Raw genomic sequence first — 21,519 nt, forward strand, 5'->3', positions numbered from 1 at the left:
ATATATCTGTTGCATTTTTTTTATCTGATCATTCATTCATGGAAATTTGGTTTGTTTCTACTTTTTGGCTATTGTGAGTAACGTTGTTATGAACATTTCTTGCTTTCAATTCTTGATGTTTATTCCTTGATGTGGAATTTCTGGATAATATGGTAATTGTATGGCTACTGTTGTTTTTTGAAGTACCCACAAACAATGCATAAGGGTGCCAATTTCTCTACATCGTTGTCAGCACTTACTATTTTCTGTGTTTTTTGATAATAACCATGCTAGTGGGTATGAAGTACCCAAGGAGTTTCCAAAAATTACCAGTACTCATGGCTCAGCTCTAGGGATTCTGACTTAATTGTTTGGAGGTGAGGTCTTATCAGTAACAGCTTTTGAAACTTTCCAAGGTAATATTAATGTGCAGTCAGAGTTGACAACCTGTAATATAGTCTTGGCTTCCTGACTCCTGCCCCATAATCTCAGGCTGTCTTCCTGTTCTCAAAATGTAGAAATGCTTGCCAAGTACATACAGCAATAGCTAACAAGGTCTGTCTAACTCCAATTTAGTTCCATCCACTATTCCCCAACAGTGTGTTAAGGATTCTCCCCATGCAGTCACGAGTTTATTAACTCTCTGATTCTGGACTGTGGAGTTCATTTGTTTCTTGGGTTGTCATAACAATTTACCACCAAATAAGTGACTTAAGATCAGAGAAATTTAATCTCTTCTTAACCTAGAGACTAAAATCTGAAATCAAGTTATTTGCAGTATTGTTTCACTCTGGAGTCTTTCTTTCGGAGAGTGTCTCTTCAGAGAAGATTCTACGCCTCTTAGCTTATGGTGATATTTGGCAACTTTAGGATCCCTTGGCTTACAGATTCCATCATTTCTGCCTCCATGATCATACAGCTTTTCTTTTGGGTCCTTTCTCTTTTTAGCTCTTATAGAGACACCAGCCACTCAGTTAGGACCTATTGTGAATCCAGGCTCATCTCACCTTAACTTTATTATATCCACAAAGATCCTTTTTCTTTTCTTTTCATGGAACATCACACTCATACATATGAAGAGTTAAGTTTTGTGTATATTTAAGGAGACCACATGTGAATCATGCAGGGATTTTTCCATTGATCTTCCAGATTGCAGTCAGGTCTGTCATGACACAAGAATTCAGCACAATCAAAGCTCAACCTATTAGATTCAAGCTCAAACCTCTACTTTCACTGGAATCAGAATGCTAAAGTGGCTACATAAGTTTGCATCAAGTGAAGGAGAATGCCTGACTTTTTAGTTCAACTGTAATGGGCTCCGCAGCAATGTCTAGTCCCTAAAATAGTTTTGAGACTGCCTGACCCTACCTCAAGATGAAACTGAAATGCCCAGAATGGACCACATGCCCTGCTTTCTCTCCCTCCTCCTTAAATAGATCTACCAGCATACAGGCTGTTGAGGCTACTTTAGGATAGAAGTGACTGTGCCAGTCATTGGGAAAAACCTCCACTGAAGACATTTTTTTTTAAGATTTATTTATTTATGCATACAGGAACTGGGATACAGGCCAGAGTTGTGGGGGGTTAAAGGATTCACCAGAGACAGAAGTGGGGAGCAGAATAGGCAGATCTACTGAAACACACTGCTGAGGGAAGCAGCAGGTGGGTCAGGAGAGGTCTGCCATGCCATGGGAGATGGGTCAACTCCCTTGCGAGGGATCAAACTTGTCCTGCAGTAGCTGCAGCCAGCTTCATGGTGCTGTGTTTTAACTCATTACACCACTAGGGAGGTGTAATATTGATAGTATTCAATGCCCCCTGATAGAACTCTAAGCTGACCCCATGTTCACGGTGTCCTTTCTCTTTGTCTCCCTGTTCAAACTGCCAGTTAGTGTCCACACTGACCTCTGATGATTGCAAGTCTTCTTGGGAGGGAAGCAGCAACAACAAACCCAATTTCTCCTGGAACAGGTCACGGCTGCCGGCTCTGTGGTGAGATGGAAGAGTCCTGACCAGACCACCCCAGCCTGCGGCTAACTTTACTGACTTATTCGGATCACAAAAGGCCCATCCTTAATTGTCAATCTCTCCAGAACTTGTATAATCTGTGGGCAGTTTTGGAGAAAGGAAGTTGCATTTTGTCTCATAAATATCTTATCTATGTTCCAGAATCAAAGCAGACCCAGTTTTCCAACTGTGCAAGCATCTGGGATGTTGGGTGTAAAATCCTGAACTGAATTATTTTCAGTTTGGAGCATTTGATAAGGTGTCTGAAGTGAGAGCATTTTATTTCTCAGTTTTGCAGAAAATTGCACACATGATTCTCACTCTCATTTTCTTTTAATATTTGGAAATATTTTATTATAGACTATGACTCCTTTATGAGCATATACATCTGAGAGCCAAATGTGGTCTCCCCACAGATGCAGCCATTTGTAAAACCTTCAGAGAATCTACAGGCAGAGGAAAGTGAAAGAGATAATCCGTCAACTTTTCCTGTAAATTCTCCTGACTACTAAGAAAATTAAATTTGTTTTTACCTACTGAAACCTCATGTAGTTTAATTATATAAATCTAATCTGTATTTAATGCAATCAATTACCGCTTATGGTAAAAACCTAGTCCTATATATTTTTTCTCATTAGAAATTTTACCTTAGCCTATTCATTGATAATCTAATTTATGGGGTCTGTATCTTAATGTTTTTTCCAGGTTACATTTTTCTCTCATTTTGCAATGTTTATTTTCCCACATTAAGAAAATAAAAAGCAAGAAATAAAAATGACAAAATACAGGAAAAGAAGGTTGGCAACTCTCACAACTGAAAGAGGAGGGAGAGCTAAAAGCAGTTGGGAAGTAAAACACAATTTCACACTGAAGCAACACAAATCTCTGTGCAACCCCAAACTGGAGCCTTATAAGGCCAACTCCAGGACTTTACCACCAGTCAGGAGCTCCAGAGAAACCAGCCAACCATGAGGTGTAGGATTTCAATGGGGTGGTGGCCTGTTGTCCTGCAGGCAATCTTAACAATTGTGTTTGCCACATTTGGAGATGACTTCTTTCTGCTCAGGGTATGTGCAGTATCTCTGGTGACACTAGGCAGCCACAACTGATCCACTGTCAGAGGCTCGAGTCCTTGACCAGTAAGGCCATCTTCTGCAGCTGCCACTACAAACCTCAGGTTTTCTTCTGACTTCAGAAGTGCAGCCTTATGGTACTATGATGCATAGGGCAGTAGCTCTGTAGTTCACATAGCTCTACATATTCTGGAAGAAGTCTCTGTCATCTCCTTGAGGATAAACAATTCTGGGTAATGCAATGAAGGATATTGCTTCAGAGCTCTGTCCTCTTCAAGGGCAGCTCAGTGAGTGGTGCCTCTCAGAGGAGAATTCACAGTGCCACATGATCCTTATTCTTTTCTGAGTGTCCACAGGGACAGTGGGCTTTTTCAAGAAGTTATATAGTTCTTCCCACTGTACAAATTTAAGACTCCCTGGACATGTCCTCTCAGATATGCACATGGATAGTGGCAGTAAGTGATAGAAAACTTTCAGACTTTGAAACTTCTCAGATCAGAGGCAGACAGACTGGGCTGACAGACTTTAGATCTTGATGTCTCACTGATAGGATCAGCAAGGCACATACACTGAAGAAATCACTGATCAGAAGCTCCTGGTTAGAATCTTCCCCCAATTTTGTAATAATATTAATGTCACAGAGAGACTATCTTCTTTAAAACTGAGTCCTTTCTGAACACTTTCTAACTATGGAGATTCTAATTTTCTTATTTATCTTCCACTGAGTTGTCCTTGAATGTTACCACCTGCTTTAGTCTTGACCTGTTAAACACCTGGCATCTAAGGGGAGTGATATAAAGAACCCTGTTCAGAGATGTCTTGGCCTCTTCTTGATTTTCCTGGGAAAACTCCACCAATTCTGCTGAAATCTCTATTTGATTTGTTCCTAATTCTGGCTTTTTATCCAATTTTGGAATGTTAATAGACTGCCTAAATATTTCATTTTTCTTCCCACAAGTTGCCATTGTCTAGTAGAGAAAATGGAAGCATGTCAAGACTCCCCAGTCTTTTATCACCCCTCAGGGTCCTGAGTACCCACCGCTCCAAGAGCTCCAGTGTGGTTTGCATATTATTTATTTGCAGATGAGCTACATATTACATCTGTCTTTCTTTCTGTGGCTAAGGTCCAAAGCAATCAGAGTCCTGCAGGGCATTGCTCTGAGCTGCATTTATAGAGTGCTGGTGATGATTCATACCAGCAAACAATATTCCCTGAGGTTCTGAAAATCCAAGTGATCAACATCAAAATCTGCAGAAGTTGGAAGCAGAGTGGCAGACATCTTGCCACCAGTAAGATTTGAAAGGCAATATTTTGAGGTTCTTCCAGACCAAATGCTTAGGTTTACAGAATCACTTCAGAGTCCCACTGGAGGTCTAGGGAGATTCTGTGAAGCATGTGTCTTCTCTTCAGAAATAGGTTTGCTGTCTTCTTCTGATTGGACTGAAAACTAGGTCGAGCCTGGGCTTCCCTCCTGTGGCAGAGAAGAGTTCTGCAGATGTGGTATCCAAGTTTTCACTCAGGTTTCAGCCTGAGACTTACTTTCAGGAGAAAGGGACATGGGTAAGGCTCAGACACAGGTGAAGGGTGAGAGGAAATCTGGGGGAAGGAGGCCATTAAGCAAACTACCATTCTGCTTGTAGGTAGGCCTGGCTCTATGGAGAGTTTCTCTGAAAGCTTACAATATTTTTTTACATACAGAACTGCCAATTTTTATATTTTAATTTCTCCTATTAAGATGGCCATTATGTGGAAAATTATATGGAAATGTTACAATCCAGGAACAGGGTCATATTAATCTTTGCTTCCAAAAGCTTCGAGGAGTGCCTGGCTCATGGTAACTATCTGTTAACTACAATTTTAAATGTATATATTGGGAAGTGGGTTTAGGCCTTATATATAGCACAGAAGACTATAGTTCCCAAGGTTCCATCTTATCCACAGTTAATAGTTTTATATGTGTTCTATTACAAGCTTTCTTAACTTAGTAGGATATTTTTGCTACAAAAAATATATATATACAAAAAAACAACAAATATAAATGTTCTAGTGTACAAATGGCCAATAAGTACATGAATTTAATAAATACACAAATTAAAACTGAAAATGATTTTTGTTCATCACTGGCATGAATATAAAACTCTAGTAATAGTTTGAGCACTTTAAACTGATAAGAAAAATGTCATATGTTATTGAAGGGAATTAAAATAGATATGTGAGTGCAGGAATGAAAATGTTCATTATATTTAAGAGAGCCATTTTAATATTAAGAATATGACCTAAAAACAATTGCACAAGCTTGAAAATACACACTGATTAAGTTCTTTGTAATAAGTAATTTGAAAAAAGTTTAGTGCCATTTGTTCAGGCACAACAAAGAAACTGTGGTTTATAAATTGTAATAGTTTATAAATTGTAATTGTAATCAAGCTTTTGAAAAACAAAGGAGCAACATAGGTCTGGATGACCCAGAAAGATGATCAAGTTATGTTGCTATGTGAGAAAATGTGTTATTCACTAATATGAACATGGAACAAACCTTTTTTTAAGGAAATAAGTGGATCATTGCATAAATGCATATGCACATAAATACATATATATGTATATATATATATATGTGCATGTATGTGTATAAGTATTGTAGGAAAAAAAAAAGCAGTGGAAAGTTAGTCTACAGCAGCTCTTTTTCAATTCTTGTTTTGCATTTTTCAATACTGAACTTCCCAATGTTCAGTTTCAGTGTTAGAGAAATAGAAATCAGAGCACATGGTTGATTTAATATAGTGACTTTAGAAGATCAACATGTTTTCTTATAATTTTAATATAGATTTCTAGTCATGAGTTCTTTAAGTCTTTTTTAGAATCATTGAGAAACTCCAAGAATCTGAAAGTTACAAAGCTGTTAAGAAAGGCAGGGTAAGATGGGCTAGAGAAAACTATACAGATCACAAAGAACATAGGAGGAAATTAGGACTGAGATGGAGGGACTATCAAATTACAATTTAAGGAGGTATGTATTTGTTCAGTCATTTACTCAGCAATTTTTTTATTTAGCATCTACTACTGTCCCTAGACAGATTCCCAGCACTTGTGCTCACTGATAAACAGAACTGGCCCTCTCTTGCTGTTCACACTGAGTGTTGTGTTAGAGCCAGACTTCTTATTCAGCCCTCCTTCAAGGCACCTTGTGCTCTGGGTGCTGGGCATGGAGAGAACAGTCTAGGAAAGGTCCCTGCTCCTTGATGTAGGAGGGTGTATTTGATAAATAAATATATATGTGATAGGTTAGGTCATGATATGAGTTACAAAAAAAAATAAATAAAATGGGGTGATGAAACAAGTAATGGGGTTAGTCAGACTTTTATGGCTAATTTAGACAGGATAATCAGGGAGGGACTTTCTGGAAGATGACATTTGGCCTAAGATATGAATGTTGAGAAGGATATTATCCTGAGAAGATTGAAGATTAAAGGACTTTCTCAGTGAAAGGAAAGTATATAATACCTGAAATTGCGGTCAAATGATAGGGACAGAATTGTGCCCCCCACCCCTCACCTCATTTAAAAAAAATCCCAGACTTCAAAACTGTGAGATCATAAATTTTTGTTGTTTAAATCCCAGCCTATGGTATTTTATTATGGCAACCCAAGCTGACTAAGATAATCAGGTTTAGAATATATTCAATGTTTTATTTACAGGACTTCCTGACAGATTGAATGTACAGGGTTGAAGGAAATTATCAAAGATAACTTCGAGGCTTCTTTACTGAGTGACTCAGGAGCTGCTGATGCATTAATTAAGGTTTGGGCCAGTGGGGGGTGAAGGGAAGGAAGCAGAATCAGAAGTTTTTTGTGCATTTGCTCATGTTAAAATCTCAGCCAGTTAGACATTGTGAAGGACTTAAATATAAAAGTTGGGGCTCAGGGATAGGGATGCCAAGTTGGGTGTCATTAGCACTTAGATTAGGTTTAAAGCTGTGCAGGGGAATGAGATAGTCCAGGGAGACATGTAAATAGGAAGCCAGGAGTTTTCCCACAATTTGAGAGGAACTGAAAATGGAGAAGCCAGGGAATCAGGAGATACTTATGAGACATCAGAGCACCAGAAACTAAAAATGGCCAAATTGCTGTCATGTTGCTAACCTTTTGAGTGAGATGAGAACAGAGATTAGAAGTTGGACTGAGCAAATGGAAGTCATAGGGCATTTGGGTACAAGGAGTTTCAGCAAAGTTGGGGAAGCCAAAAGTCTGATTAGAAAGAGTCAGACTGAAAGGTCAGGAAGCAGAGATGGCTCGGATGTGAAGTTTGCTTCAAAGGGAGCAGAAAAATGAGGTTGTATGTTAAAAGAGATGTACATTCAATACACTCTTTTTAGAAGTATTTTTATGATGGAAAACTTGAAATATATTGTTAAAAATAGGCCCAATAGTACACTAGACCTCACATACCCATCAACTGCTTTAACAATGAGCAATGTTATCACTCTTTTACTGCTATGAACTTACCTACTCCTACATTATTTAAAAGCAAAGCCTAGTTGTTATTTTACCTGGAAAATTTGAGAGTGTGTTTCTCAAGTACAAGGACTCTGAAAAAAAAATTCATAATATCCTTATAACATGTACAAACAACTGATAACCATTAAAATCAGAAATCCAGAGAGTTCTAATTATCTCACAAATATCTTAACTTTGTATTGTTTGTGGGAATTAATTTCCAAATAAAATCTAGACATTCAATTTCTTTTAGTTTGACATTGACATTGCTGTCTTTTAAATTTCCTTTAGTAAAGACTCCCTCCCCTCCTCATCATTTTTGTGGTTTTATTTAACACATTCTTCTGTATTTCCTCAAAGTTGATAGCTGTATCTAAAAATCTAATCAGATTCAGGTTTAAATCTTTTTGGCAAGATTATTTCTTAGGAGTTGATATGTTTATTCAAGAACATAATGTCTGGTTGCCTCTTTTTGTGATGTTAGTTGCCATTGATTTTTAGTGCTTAGACATATTAATTCATTAGGCATTACGAACTGATGACATCCTAGTTCTACCCTTGCTTCTTTATTTATTAACTGGAATATTTCCTTTATTATTTATCTGGTTATTTATATGTTTGTTTATAAATTTGAATTTTCAAAGTAAATTAGAATCTAATCATACAGTCTGCAGGTGCCCAGTGGAAACACAGGTGCCCAGGGATAGCATCTTCAATTGTTCTCATTTGTTTTCAGTGTAAATGTCTTCAATTTGACCCCAGAAAGAAGCCTTTGATATATCCTGTAGATCTAGTATACTGTGGTATCTGATATTATTAATGTTGTCAAGGAATATACTAGATATTATTTAAAAAGAGTTAAATCCTTTCTATTAATTTTAGGCCTGCTATAGATATGTTAAATGAAATTGACTTTCTTACTCTTCTCTCTGCCAGAGTCCCTGTTCTTGATATTCTTAGTCCAGCTGAATGGAAGAGCAGTTTTGATGAGATAGGATAAGTTTATCTTGAAATATGAAATATACCTTTCCTTGCCATTCAAACAAGAGAATACAAAAAGAGGTTTCTCTTATTTGCATTATCAGGGCAAGTCTCTGATAATGCACGTAGTTAGGAAAGAAAATGTGAAGTGTAGGGAAGAGATATGTTCTATGCAAATCTGGTTATTTTGAAATAAATAAATAACCAGATGGTACGCAGAACCATCTCGCAGGGAGTGAAAGAGGAAATTGTTGTTTTCTGGTCTTTTCTTTCTTCTGTGACATCCAAGGCTCCCTAGTCCCAAGATCCTAAAATTGATGTATTTATAAATCAATAATTTCAAAAGTTCTACAGATCACAAACATTCTAGTGAAAAAGGATCAGTTTTGGGAACCATTAAGATAAATTAGATGGAAAGATTTTATTCTACCTTTTCCATAATCTGTTTACAGACTATTTTTGGAAACCAATGTGATCATTGGATTTATGCAAATTTGAGTTTCCAAAGTAAATTAGAATCCAATCATACAGTCTGCAGAAATATTTACCCTAGGATACCTTTAAAACAGGAATTTCTGTAGTGTTTGTTTCTAGACCATTAACTACTTGATAGAGAATTTATGGGTGAGTTAAGCAGCTTAATGTACAAAAGTTGGAAACTGTTAGACAAAGGTGGATGAGAAATGAGTGTTAAATAAATTATGGCAGAGAAAAAAACAAAGAATTGATTTATTGATCTATACATCTTAGGAATGAATCTGTTTGTGAAAGTAAGTTAGAGCTTTAATTGCTGCTCACCAGGCAAATATGTATATATAAATATATTTAATAATTGTTACAATGAGTAACCAAGTATTTTATTCTTACAACACAAAATACTAATATTTACTTATTTCATTCTGTAGATTTATTTGTATGTCAGTCTATGTACCAGATTGAAATGTTTATACATCTGAATGCTGGTTGTGAAGGAAAGTGCACTGTCACATATATCCTGAGAATTATTAACATTTAATAAATATCAGTTGGTGATAAATCCTAGTGTAATAATCACTAAGCTGGAAGGCAAATTAAGGTAATTATCCAGGTAATTTGTGGAAATGCAATTTTGTTTTATGTGATAGTTCTAAGTATAATTTAATATTTACATCATCAAGTAATTGGACAGAATTTTAGCATTCCTGTCCACAGAGAGCCTTTGTTTTAATATGGCAACTCAATTGCATATATTGAAAGAAACCTCACTTACATGGCTTTTTGGCTAAAAGTTGAAAGTTATTAAGTGCTCTTAATGTTCATTTAATTCAACTCAATAACTGAGTTCTTATCAACTATGTTAGCTGCTAGAATTGTTGACTGTCTAGTCTCATGGATTTATGACTTAGTGGGAAATATTCAAATAATAACACATTTTAAGTTATGCTATGAGAATCTCTAAGTCAATGTCTCAACAAACTTCCATGGATATAAAACCAGTGGAATAGTTTGTACTGAGAAAATATACAGTGAGTTTTGGAAAATGTAGTTTTTAAGTCTCGTCTTAAAGGATGGAGACTTTTGCAATAGGCAGAAACAATGGAAACTAATTTTCTGAAGGTGAGCACTGAGACAGGAAAACATAAACATATTTCAAGTATTTGGATTATTCAGGGTTTGGCAAACAAAAACAAGACAACCTTTTCTAATTGGCAATCTGTAGCTGAGGAATTTTTGAGTATAGACTATTGTGTTTATTAAGGTAACTTGTACCAGCTTGTAGCAAAGTAGGATTGGAAGTGGGAGAAATGGGAGTGTGGAGATGAAACAGAAAACTTCTTGTTTTTTCCTAGTGAAGAGCTGATGAATACTGTAGGAGCAATAGATATGAGAAGAGAGGGTGGTTTCTAGATTTTACCAGGGTAGGATGGTGATAACTTAGAGACAGACTGGGTAGTAGGGGAGTAGGGGTAAAGCAGAAGCCTCCTACATTTACATAAAGAAACAAAGGGTTACAGAAAGATACCATGAAGAAGAAAGATTGGAGAAAGTTTACCTAACCTCTCTGAAGTCAAATGAGAGGATTTCAAGTAGAAGGTCAACAGAATCAAATGAGGAGAATTCTATTGGGAAGAAAGTTTTGTTAGGATAAGGAGAGATGATCATAAGGAGATGATCATAAGGACTGGTGAAGTGGTAGTCTGTTCCATAATTTATTCCCAGTGGACTGTCTCCCAGTATTCACGTCCTTGTACGGGTCCAATAGAATGAAATGTTCTTGGGCAGGTTTCCAGTTCAAGCCAGAGGAATACCTGGGAGCTACTGCTTTTTTACTGCGGTAGAAGCAAGCCACTATACAAGAAATGTGACCTGACACCATGCTGTGGTTGGTAAAGGAGAGAGAAATAAAGAGAGAAAGGGAGAGAGAATACCCAGGTGCCCCCTCCCCAACTATTCTAGGCATCCAAGTTGAGGTGCTGACACGTGAAGAAACCATTTTGCAATTTTCATTCTCAGAAAATGCCACTTGGATCACTAGGGAGTCCTGCTCTGCCCAAACCAAAGGCTTGAACAAATAAATGATTGTTATTTCATAACCTAAAAGATTTTGAGTGCTTGTTAAGCATCACAGGTGATGAAATAGCATTCAAAATGATGTTAGTTAGATGGATGGTTTAAGGTCCCAAAGAAGATGTGGGAAGACAAAACGAAGTAGTAGAAGAGTGAGTAAAGTCTTTGCTTTATTTATTTATTTATTTATTGATTTTTGAGGTGGATAATTTGAGGAAAGGGATGGATTAAAATTAAACTCAAATTAGGTATGAATGGTAAAGAGTTTGGACCAATTAGAAACATAGACAATGAGGTATTGTGTTGAGAATGAGGACTGCAAAGAACTACTAAGAGCTGAAAGGAGAGAACAAAATTTGATTGTGAATAGAATAGGATCTGTCCTGGGAGGAGTAAGTGAGAGGTGATGCCTGTAAGAACACTGATGAATGTGGTGGTCATGAATTTATATTGTGACCAACTGTGCTCTGATTTCTTGTACCTTCCCTAACCGAGATTTACTTACTTCAGTGAGCAAAACTTATTGTTTATGTGAGCCAACAGTCACTCCTATGTGGTTTAGGAGGTTGAACTTCAATTCCATTAAAAATGGGAAAACATAATCCAACTGGAATTTTTGAATATTTCAAGTCTTTCAGAGACTCTTCCCACTTTTATAAAATAATCCAAGGAGTTATTATTTGCCCATTTGTAATACTGGAAATGATTTTCATTAGCAAAGGCTGAAGCATATACCTGAGATTACAGACAATGCTATTTATACTAAAGAAAATGAGTGCACATCTATTTTAGCTTCCTGTCCTATTTTCGTACTTCCATCCTTGGATTTTTGTCCCATATGTTGTCCTCACCACTCTGTCTTAAACTCCTATCTAGTTATAGTTCAAAAAAAGCTTCTGTTCCAAATGGGGCTTTATTTCAGAAGGGGGTTGTACTTTCTTTCAAACTATTACTTAACTGACAGATATTGTGAAGCTTAGTTAGTCAACTTTTAAAAGCTCACTGTGATGGCAAAAAGAAAAAAAAGTTAATTGAATCTTACAGCCCTAATAGTACAGAGTGACTCCATTGTGTAGTTCTTATATGAAAGGTAAATCACTGGAGAGGTTTGAGATATGACAAGTTGTGGAAAGGCAAGGCTAAACAAACCTAACAACTTTGATAACTTAAAGGGATTTAATGACCTGGCATTTCACTACTGAAAAATTTCCAGTTACTTGTCTAAATCTCCAGGGTCTGCTCCTGACCTTGCACTTCTCTGAGCCTCAAATTTTTTCATTGATGTTTGGAGTGATATTTGACTTTGAATTTCTGATCCTACTTATTTTTGTGCCAGGACTGATCTTGGTTCTCTTAGTTCTGGCTATTGTCTTCTGTGCCAGTCAATGGATTTGGAATTTCATACTTTGACCCACCTCCCACCAACTAAGACATAGCCCCCCACTAAGAAAAGGACTTGCCAAGATACAATAACCATTCACTTGTGTCAAATTATGCCTTGAGTTGTGACTGCACACAGAAAGTTTCCAAGACATTTAGGTAATTTTAACAGCTACTAATCTGTTCACCAGAAAATTCCAATAGATCCTTTCAGGTGAAATAGATGATAGTTGTAGTAAGATCACTCAGTAGGGCCCTCCATGGGGCGCGTCGGGTTAGGACGTAACACTACAAGCAAGCCACAGCTGCTTCAGTGTGAGTTCGATCCCTACCCCGGAGGTGACCCACATGGCATGGCAGACCTCTCCTGAGCCCCCCCATTGCTCCCCTCAGCGGTGTACTTCGTGGATTCACTCTGTCTCAGGTGCCCCTGTACCTCTGGCCTGTACCCCAGTTCTGTATACATAAATAAATCTAAAAAAAAAAAACTTAAAAAAAAAGATTACTCAATAATGTTTTAGTTACACACAATGGAAACTGAATTAGAATTACTGCTGGTTCTTTCAGTCATTAGCTGGGGCTGATTTATATTCAGAGCCTTGTGCTGGAAGTTAACAAATATTAGGACAAATATAGATTCCTTACCAAGCTAAATGATTATCAGGCTAAAAAAACTGAAGTTATATATTATGGCATATACCAAGGACAAATAAACTATGCATATCGGCTGAAACAAAAACAATTTTTTTACCACCCCAGTCAAAGTATATGTCAAATAGATTGGAAAGGAGAAAATAGAATCAAACAAATCTATGGCTTGCAAACTCGATTGGCATCAAAATAGCTGGAGAAATTCAAGCCAGACTTGAGATGTGCTGAAAACCAAATTTCCGAAAGGCCCAGGAGACTTTGGCATGTAGTATTGAGCAGTTAAATTCTAGAGCTATTTCATTTGTGCCAGCTACTTACCATCATCAACATCAAACTTGCATAACTACACTGCAGTTTTTACTGCTGAAAATGAACTTTTCTTGGCCTGAAAATGTGCAGAGGGGTAAATGCAAAAAGAGACCTGAACTTCTGTGCAGACAGCTACAGGGAAACAGTCATAGGAGGAAACTGCAACGAGATGAACTTCTCAAAGAATGATTATCATGGAAAATAGCAGTGGTTACCTAGTTTGAAATAGTCCAAGCATATTCATTTCATGTGAGGTCTTCCAAGACAATAATTAGAAGTAAAGATCAAACAATGAAGCGGGATGGTAAAACATAGCCATGTGGGGACAGAGAATTCCTGTTACTTGGTGTAAAACAACAACTTCTAATGCAGTATTTGTAGTGATATGTTTGCATGGCCTTGACATGCCCTTCGCGGCTGAAGTATTCATTCTCTCCACTGCCCGAGACATGGCTGCAGTCAGCTCTAGTGGCAGTCAGCTCTAGTGGCAGTCAGCTCCCGGTGATGGCTCTTCCTGGGCAGCCTCATCCAGGAGCTGTCAATTGGGGGTTCAGAAGCATGATCCTCTTATTTTGATATAGGGAAACTCTTGAGGGCCATACCAGTTTTCATCGTTCTCTTGTGGAGACTTCTATTATTTGTGCCTCATATTCCTTCTCACTCTGCCCTATTATCTTGCTTTTTTCCAGCCCCTAAAATGTGCTGTTCTTGAGAACTCACCTCATTAAAACTCTTGTGAGCAAATCTCTCTCTCTGAGTTTATCTCCCTGGAAATCCAAACTAAGACAATGCTGTTCTGATACTAACACTGTGTGATAGTACAAAAATTATCAATATGTGTTTGTACTTTTCCTTGACTCTTCTAAAAAGGAGTCAGTCTAGCCTACTCATTTCTTGCCCTCCTGTCTCCTCCATGTTGCATGCACCTTTGCAAAAATTTTGCTAAAAGGGAGGAAAGTGGGGGAGAGCAAGAACAGAACATTGATGCAAAGAGATGCAGGAGAAGCTGTGGCAAATAATGAAAATGATAGGGATGGAAAGAGGATTTCAAGGAAAATTATTGTGCTCAATACTACCCCTTTATTGTGTTTATCCAATGTAAAGAACTTGAATTGCTGGGAAATTAATTATTGTCATAACTGCCATTCCCCTCTGAGATTGGATTACAGGGTCATAGTTGTTAAATTTTATAATTGAATATAGACTACCTCATCTTTGGGTTTCATTGTCACACCTGTAAAACTGTTTGTTTTAGGAGTGTTTTAAGATGGAGCATAGTTTTGATATAGTCAATTCATATTATTTGAATCCTAGAAACAAAAGTAGCTATGTAGGGTTCAGAGTTTCCATCAAAATGGCTTATGAAAAATAAAAAATTAATTAAACTATTGTTTCAGACTTCATCAGGAGAGACATCTAAGCCACTAATTTTTAAAACATTCTTCAAATGTGTCCATAATTTGACATACATATGGGGAGCTGAGGACATCAGACTCTAATACAGGTGTAATAATAGGTCTAGAAAGAATTCGAGTAGGAAGGTTGACATACTTCAGCCATAAGCATTTCAGTTATTTTGTAATTTATGTTATTTATTCTAGTATCCAATTCCAACAGCACATGAATAATTTATGAGGAATCTGGTTAAATAAGAGTATACACCAGGGTATCTGCAGAGAAAACAAAAGAGGAACCGTGTCAGCCCTGGAACCATGTTCCACTAAACTCTTAAAGTGGTTCTAGATAGGTTGTGAATCAAAGCATTCTGGGGTATAACATGGATCTTCTTTTTTTATAATTTTTATTGCTTTACACCACTGTTTGCTTTATGAAAGTGTAATTGTCAGTAGTTTTTCTCAAGGATAAAAGCATCTCAAAAATAAGCCTAAAAAATATAAATGTCTTTAAATATAAACTTAGGACAAGCTTTCCAAATATAATATTTGGGGGAAAAAAATGGTAATGGCCCTCCCTGGTGGCGCAGCTGGTTAAAGCGCTGCACTGAGAAGCTGAAGTCACTTATGCATGAGTTCGATTCCCGCCTGCTCTGGAGGTGACCACATGGCGTAGCAGACCTCTCCTGACCCGCCCGCTGCTCCCCTCAGCAGTGTGCTTCGTCGATCTGCCTGTTCTGCTCCCCACTCTGTCTCTGGTGAAGCCTCTCACCGCCCCTGAGCCTCTGGCCTGTACCCCAGTTCTGTATGTACAAATAAATAAATCTTTAAAAAAAAAAAACCAAAAAAGTGGTAATGCTCAACTCATGAGCCCTTAGATTACTAAGAGTAAAATTACTTATAATCCAAATACACCAAGATGCTTCAATTTGTCATACTTAGAACTGTCTGATAGAAAAGGTTTCCATTGCAGATTTCTGTCTCTCCCTTTTTTCTGTTCCATAAGCAACATGAGAAGGAATACTTTATTTTGTAATTTGTAAAATTGGTTCACAATACTATGATGGTTCAGAAAGATAAGATCCTATTTCTTCAGGTCCATTTACATTTACATTTACATAGCATTTCTTTAAAATTTTAATGATTTATTAGAACTCTGCAACAATTAGAGATAAATATAATTTCCTAACATTTCATCACATTTTAAAAATAAGTTTAAGACGCAAAATAAAATTAAATTTGTGTAGGAAATAAATATATACACTAATACTCCCATTCGATCTCTGTCTCTTAATTTCATTTGCAAAGATTCTGAATTCAGGGATATAGGGTCAAATGGGGAGACTCAGGGCAAGAGCATTAAACATCCTTCAGAGGTGAGGATAGGGTGTGGCTGGTTGTCCATGTTCTGTCTATGCCCAATTGCTGCTGAACCCAGTACCACTTTTGGCCTGTGCCTGTGTTCCTGGCCACCTTTGAAGTTGGTCTTCAGAAATCAGTACTCAGAGCTTTGATATTTTTTGGATTTTATTTTGGAAAGCCAAATTTTTAAAAAATTAAATGGGAAGCATCTTTTTTTTTTTTAAAAAGATTTATTTATTTATTCATATAGAACTGAGGTACAGGCCAGAGATGCAGAGGGTGAGAGGATTCACCACAGACAAAGAGGGGAGCAGAACAGGCAGATCGACGAAGTACACTGCTGAGGGGGAGCAGCGGGTGGGTCAGGAGAGGTCTGCCGGGCCATGTGGATCTCCTCCAGAGCAGGCGGGAATCGAACTTATGAGGAAGTGGCTTCTTAGTGCTGTGCTTTAACCCACTGCGCCACCAGGGAGAGCCCGTGAAGCTTCTTTTCATAATGTTAGTTGGTACCTGGTTTGTGTTTAAGGTCTAGAACAGAAATATATAGAATTTACTTCTCTCTATGTTCCATTTCTTAAGCAAAATCTTTATATTGAAGTCTAAAACATATAATGCCAAGTAATGCAAATAAACCCCTTACAAAAGCTTTGTTTAATGAAGTTCATAAATAAAACAAATCCATTCAAAGAAACAGGACCAACACTCAGCTACTCCTTCTGGTCACTGTCCCCTTCCAAAGGTACTCACTTCCCTGACTTTTTATTATTTGGTTAGTACATTTTTTTTTTGTATTGTATATAATTGGGTACAAAAAAATATGTACTTTTGTAACTACCTTCTTTCAATCAGTATTATATATGTAAGATTCATATTTATTGTTTATGTCGTTGTAAGCTCATTCCTAATGCATAACATTCCGTGATATGACCAGAATTTGTCTATCTTTTTCTAAACACATTGCCCCTGGAACCAACTGCAAAAATCTAACTACCATCACTTTCTCTGAATTTTTGAGGCCAAACAATGCTCTCTTAAGAGAGAGTTTATTGTCCATCCTTTCCTATGCTTTTCACCTTTTTAACGCCAGAGTATTTCAGACCCACTTTGAGAATGCAGAGCTGTACTTTTACTATGGTAGCTTCTTACCACATGTTAACTATTGAGCATCTGAAATATTACCAGTGCTATACATTGTAAAATACACATCAGGTTTCAAAGATTGAGCATGAAAAAAAATAACATAATTCATTCAATTATTTTCTATTGATTTCTTATTGAAATAATTATGGTAGACTGAATGAAACATATCATTAGAATTAATTTCACCCGTCTTTTTTTATTGTAGCTACTAAGACACAGGGAGCTTTCATTACATTTTAAATGACTGGTGGTGACCTAGATTGCTAGATTAAATAGGTGGTTCAATTATTTTCTGCTAAAAGCCAGAATGTAGGACACATAATCGCCCAAGATTTTTTGTTAAAAAAATAATCTATGGTCCAGATGTTCCTTGGAACTAGTACATGGATACTCAGTCCCTGGCAATGTCCATTTAACCTTCCAGCAATTTGAGGTTGGTCCAAGTGAGAACCGTGTGCTGGGGATGTGAGTGCTGCTCAGGAGCCTCAGGTAGCCGGCAAGCGTGGGGATGGTGTTAGGCGCTGAAACCACTTTAATTAAAAAATGTGACAAGAGATGTTGGTTATGAAAGTATATGAGGCTAAAAATCATGAGAGACTTCACATTTCCAGCTTCCATAGGGAAACTACTTTTCGCTTCACTTAACAATGTTTATAGCTGCTGTTGGTTAATATGGAAAATGTGGCAGCTAAAGTTCAAGCAATTTATAATGGCAATATAATTTATATGGAGTCATTTTGGAGGCCAGCTAAATAATGAGAATGTCAATTAATTTCAAAGTTTTTGACCACATCTCATCCTCCACAGGCACGTTTTAGATCCATTACAAGCATTCAAATTAAGGTGGCCCCACACATCCCAGAGACACAAAGAAATTAAGATGATCTTGGTGAAATAGAAATATAATATTTAAGAATTTTCTAAAATGGAGCTGTGATTCCCAGCAACTTACTGAATCCTTTTCTACTCTTATGTGAGCTTTTATTTTGACCTCTTGCTTTTTTTTTTTTTTTAAGATTTATTTATTTATACATACAGAACTGGGGTACAGGCCAGAGGAGCAGGGGTGGTGAGAGGCTTCACCAGAGACAAAGTGGGGAGCAGAACAGGCAGATCAATGAAGTACACTGCTGAGGGGAGCAGCGGGCGGGTCAGGAGAGGTCTGCCACACCATGTGTTACCTCCGGGGCAGGTGGGAATCTAACTCATGCGGAAGCGGCTTTAGATTCTCAGTGCAGTGCTTTAACCCGCTGCGCCACCAGGGAGGGCCAGACCTCTTGCTTTTTTTTAACCTGGAGGAATCAGGGCTGCTGAACATTATGCTGGGCACATAGATTATTTTTAATCTCTTGGAACATCTAAATTTTCATTTTTTTTTTAAATGGTGTCTTCCTACCCTTCTCAGTGCCATTAATATTTACTGTTGGCAAATATACCCACATACCTCTTATCTTTTAAGTCATAAATGTTTTAAATTATTAAAAACCTATGGAAATATGGCTTCTTGATTGTGCACTGTATTATGTTTCTAATCCCCAATTGCCCAAATCCCTTAATTAAAACTGGAGTAATTTAAATAATTGCAATGATGTTTTTGTGATTTTATATTTTAATTGCATTTAAGTGATGAATATTTGATGCTGTATGTTTGTCAGGCAAATAGAAATAAGCATCCTAATTCCCCAAAAGACAGTTAACTATGATTTAAGGGCAGAGAAGCCTTGATTAAAAGAATTAGGAAATAAGATACAACATGTAAATATGTCCAAGGGGCAAATTCAAGGACTTCATTCTAAATACCTTTATGGGATAAAGAAAAAACATGCTGATTTCAGAAAGGATTAAAAATTGAACGGGCCTAAAGTTTTTCATCAGGAAATGATCTGGTTTTAGAATCTCCATTATTTTTTAAGCTACTTTGGGGACTATTTTAGAAACAGCTCAGTTTCTGTGGAATGATTCTGTGAGTAAAGCACTGACTAGAATTTGTTTTCTTATCACTGGATCCTGACAGAAAATCAGCCTTTAACGCCCTTCTCACATAATCTTGAGGAGGAATATAAAACATTTCTTCAAAACAAGAATGGGAGGTAAGGAATGGATGTCCTGTGTGCTCCTCAGTCTTGTCACCCACAGAGCAGCAGCCTGCTGTGCTAGTTCACGCAAGGCCACTGAACACAGCAAACCATGCAGCCATTTGGCATTCTTCTGCATGCCAAAAGAATGATCATTTAGAGAGAATCCAGAAATGTTAGAGTTGGTAAGGGGACTTACAGATCATCCAGTGTTAAATCCTTTCTTTATTAGGAAGCTGAAGTCCACAGGGGAGGTAACATGCCTGTTACTGTAGAGCACGTTCCTTTAGAAAGTACATTAAAACAAAGGAAGGAAAATGTGCACACACATTCTCTCGCATACATGCTCTCTGTGTGTGTGTGTGTCTCTGCCTCTCTGCTTGCCTGTCTGTCTGTCTCTCTCACACACACCATATGTACATTCACACATGCTCATACTCCTGAACTTCTGCCCTCCATAGTTCTTCCAAGGTGATATTTTTGTGATAAGAATAGGGAAATTATGTTTCATTATAACTTATTTCATTTTTTTTAGCATCGCTGAGGTATGATTAAAAGTAAAAATTATATATATTTCAGCTGTACAGCCTGACATTTTGATATGTATATATGCATTTCAAATGACGACTGCTATCAAGCTAAGTAACAGATCCAGTCCCTCATATAACTACTTTGAGCGTATGGTAAGAACAGGTAAGATGTATTCCCTTAAAAATTCAATATGCAATATATTATTAACTAGAGTCACTGCACTGTATATTATGTCTCCAAAATTTTTTCATCTTAAAGTCAAAAGCCTGTACCTCTAAAAAACATCTCTGTACTTCCCCCACCCCAGTAACCATTCTTCTACTTGCTGTTTTTATAAGTTCAACTTTTTTAGATTCCACTTATAAGTGAGATCATGAAATATTTGTCTTCCTGTATGTGGCTTATTTCACTTAGCATAATGTCCTACAAATTCATCCTTGTCACCAATGTCAGACTTCCTTCATTTTAAATACTATCATTCCATTGTGTGTATGAAATGGTTGGTAAACATGTGGAGAAAAGGAGCCCTTATACACTAGCAGTGGTATTATAAATTGGAACAGTCATCATGAAAAATTAAAGTAAGACTATCATTATCATCCTGGATGTCACTACTGGGTATATTTTCAAAGGAAGTAAAACCACTGGAAGAGATGTCTGTTCCTGTGTTCATTGCAGCATTGTTTATAGTAATACAGATTTTAAAAGAACCTATGTATCTGTTGACAGAGGAAGCAGTTCTTTCTGGAACCTAGGCCCATCTTTTGAAAAGTCACTCCTGAGATATCCTTTAGAGAAAATTTTTCAGATCCAGTGCTGAGGCTTGAAGAGCAGGAGACAGCTATTTATCTTAAGTCCATCATTGTGGATAATGTTTTGTATGCCAAGAAGGATGTGTGACTTTTTATCAGCATTGTCTGTGGCACAAAGGACCAGGTTTTAGTCATTTCATTTTTATACACAGCCTCCTTCCAGAAGGATGGTGTGTTTTGTTTGTATTGCCTCACCCTTCACACACACATACACACCCCCCACAGGGCACATAGAGAGAGAAGACAGCCTTCACTTCAAACAGAATACTTCCACATTTTAAAAAAAGATTTATTTATTTATGCTTACAGAACTGGGGTATAGGCCAGAGGTGTGGTGGGTGAGAGGATTTGCCAGAGTCAGTGGTGTGGCATAACAGGCATATTGACAAAGTCCACTGCTGAGAGGAGCAGTGGGTGGGTCAGGAGAGGTCTGCCACACCATGTGGTTCATCTCCCTGGTGGGGGATCAAACTCATGCTGCAATGGCTTTGGAGAGCTTCGTAATGTGGTGCTTTAACCTGTTGCGCCACCAGGGAGAGCCCCTACTTCCACATTTTTAACAGCAATTTGATACTATTGTCTAATCTGGAAGTGAAATATCCAATGAAAAATATCCCAATGTATTTTGAAGTCTTCAAATTCTTTGAGCTTGATTGAAAAGATTAAACATCTGCCATCTAGAAGGCCCTCTGCTGATATGGCTCCCCAGCATTCTTCTTTCCATCTCCCAGATCTCCATGCTCTCGTTCCTTCTAGCATGGACTCCCCTCCTTGGCACCACAAT

This window comes from Condylura cristata, unplaced genomic scaffold (genome assembly GCF_000260355.1).
Source record: "Condylura cristata isolate star-nosed mole 26May11 unplaced genomic scaffold, ConCri1.0 scaffold00002, whole genome shotgun sequence".
NCBI classification, from domain to species: Eukaryota; Metazoa; Chordata; class Mammalia; order Eulipotyphla; family Talpidae; genus Condylura; species Condylura cristata.